The sequence below is a fragment of the Phyllobates terribilis genome, unplaced genomic scaffold (assembly GCF_046119375.1).
Source record: "Phyllobates terribilis strain yellow unplaced genomic scaffold, ASM4611937v1 Scaffold_10__3_contigs__length_209671492, whole genome shotgun sequence".
NCBI classification, from domain to species: Eukaryota; Metazoa; Chordata; class Amphibia; order Anura; family Dendrobatidae; genus Phyllobates; species Phyllobates terribilis.
Window position 1 is genome coordinate 161,403,745 of NW_027362770.1, and position 3,162 is coordinate 161,406,906.

Genomic DNA, 3,162 nt, shown 5'->3' on the forward strand with positions numbered 1-3,162 from the left:
TGACTCAGTATAACCAGTACAGAACCAGTAGCACCAATACTGACTCAGTATAACCAGTACAGAACCAGTGCCACCAGTACTGACTCAGTATAACCAGTACAGAACTAGTGTCATCGGTACTGACCCAGTATAACCAGTACAGAACCAGTGCAAATAGTACAGACCAAGTATATACAGTACAGAACCAATATAACCAGTACAGAACCAGTGTCACCAGTACTGACTCAGTATAACCAGTACAGAACCAGTGCCACCAGTACTGACTCAGTATAACCAGTACAGAACTAGTGTCATCGGTACTGACCCAGTATAACCAGTACAGAACCAGTGCAAATAGTACAGACCAAGTATATACAGTACAGAACCAATATAACCAGTACAGAACCAGTGTCACCAGTACTGACTCAGTATAACCAGTAAAGAATCAGCACCACCAATACTGACCCAGTATAACCAGTACAGAACCAGTGCCATCGGTATTGACCCAGTATAACCAGTACAGAACCAGTGCCACCAGTACTGACTCAGTATAACCAGTAAAGAACCAGCACCACCAATACTGACCCAGTATAACCAATACAGAAACAGTAGCACCAATACAGACTCAGTATAACCAGTACAGAACCAGTAGCACCAATACTGACTCAGTATAGCCTGTACAGAACCAGTACCACCAGTAGTGACTCAGTATAACCAGTACAGAACCAGTGCCACCAGTACTGACTCAGTATAACCAGTACAGAACTAGTGTCATCGGTACTGACCCAGTATAACCAGTACAGAACCAGTGCAAATAGTACAGACCAAGTATATACAGTACAGAACCAATAAAACCAGTACAGAACCAGTGTCACCAGTACTGACTCAGTATAACCAGTAAAGAATCAGCACCTCCAATACTGACCCAGTATAACCAGTACAGAACCAGTGCCACCAGTACTGACCCAGTATAACTAGTACAGAACCAGTAGCACCAATATTGACTCAGTATAACCAGTACAGAACGTGTGCCATCGGAACTGAACCAGTATAACCAATACAGAACCAGTAGCACCAATACAGACTCAGTATAACCAGTACAGAACCAGTAGCACCAATACTGACTCAGTATAGCCTGTACAGAACCAGTACCACCAGTACTGACTCAGTATAACCAGTACAGAACCAGTGCCACCAGTACTGACTCAGTATAACCAGTACAGAACTAGTGTCATCGGTACTGACCCAGTATAACCAGTACAGAACCAGTGCAAATAGTACAGACCAAGTATATACAGTACAGAACCAATATAACCAGTACAGAACCAGTGTCACCAGTACTGACTCAGTATAACCAGTAAAGAATCAGCACCACCAATACTGACCCAGTATAACCAGTACAGAACCAGTGCCATCGGTACTGACCCAGTATAACCAGTACAGAACCAGTGCCACCAGTACTGACTCAGTATAACCAGTAAAGAACCAGCACCACCAATACTGACCCAGTATAACCAGTACAGAACCAGTACCACCAGTACTGACCCAGTATAACTAGTACAGAACCAGTTTCATCAGTACTGACCCATTATAACCAGCATTGAACCAGTGCCACCAGTACTGACCCAGTATAACCAGAATAGAACCAGTGCCACCAGTACTGACCCAGGATACAACCAGTGCCACCAGTACTGACCCAGTATAACCAGTATACAACCAGAGCCACCAGTGCTCAGCCAGTATAACCCGTATAGAACCAGTGCCACCAGTACTGACCTAGTATAACCAGTATAGAACCAGTGCCACCAGTACTGACTCAGTATAACCAGTACAGAACCAGTGCCACCAGTACTGACCAAGTAAAACCAGTATAGAACCAGTGACACCAGTACAGACCCAGTATAACCAGTACAGAATCAGTGCCACCAGTACTGACTCGGTATAACCAGTACAGAACCAGTGCCATTGGTAGTGACCCAGTATAACCAATACAGAACCAGTGCCACCAGTACTGACCCAGTATAACCAGTACAGTACCAGTGCCACCAGTGCTGAATCAGTATAACCAGTACAGAACCAGTGCCACCAGTACTGACCCATTATAACCAGTATAGAACCAGTGCCACCAGTAATGACCCAGTATATACAGTACAAAACCAGTACCACCAGTACAGACCCAGTATAACCAGTACAGAACCAGTGCCACCAGTACTGACACAGTATAACCAGTACAGAACCAGTTCCATTAGTACTGACCCATTATAACCAGTATAGAACCAGTGCCGCCAGCACTGACACAGTATAACCAGGATAGAACCAGTGCCACCAGTACTGAACCAGTATAACCAGTATACAACCAGTGCCACCAGTACTGACACAGTATAACCAGTACAGAACCAGTTCCACCAATACTGACCCAGCATTACCAGTACAGAACCAGTGGCACTAGTACTGACCCAGTATAACCAGTATACAACCAGTGCAACCAGTACTGACCCAGTATAACCAGTATAGAAACAGTGCCACCGGTACTGACCCAGTATAACCAGTACAGAACCAGCACCACCAGTGCTGACCCAGTATAACCAGTATACAAACAGTGCCACAAGTACTCAGCAAGTATAACCAGTATAGAATTAGTGCCACCCGTACTGACCTAGTATAATCAATACAGAACCAGTGCCACCAGTACTGACCCAGCATAATCAGTATAGAACTATCAGTATAGAACTATTAACACCGGTATTGACCCAGTATAACAAGTATAGAACCAGCATCACCAGTACTGACCCAGTATAACCATTATACAACCAGTGCCACCAGTAATCAGCCAGTATAACCAGTAAAGACATAGTGCCACCAGTACTGACCCAGTATAACCAGTATATAACTAGTGCCACCAGTACTGACTTATTATATCCAGAACAGAACCAGAGTCACCAGTACTGACCCAGTATAACCAGCAAAGGACCAGTGCCACTAGTACTGACCCAGCATAACCAGTACAGAACCAATGCCACCAGTACTGACCCAGTATAACTAGTGACACCAGTATTGACCCAGTATAACCAGTACAGAACCAATGCCACCAACACTGACCCAGTATAACCAGTACAGAACCAGTGTCACCAGCACTGACCTAGTATAACCAATACAGAACCAGAGCCACTAGTACTGACTCAG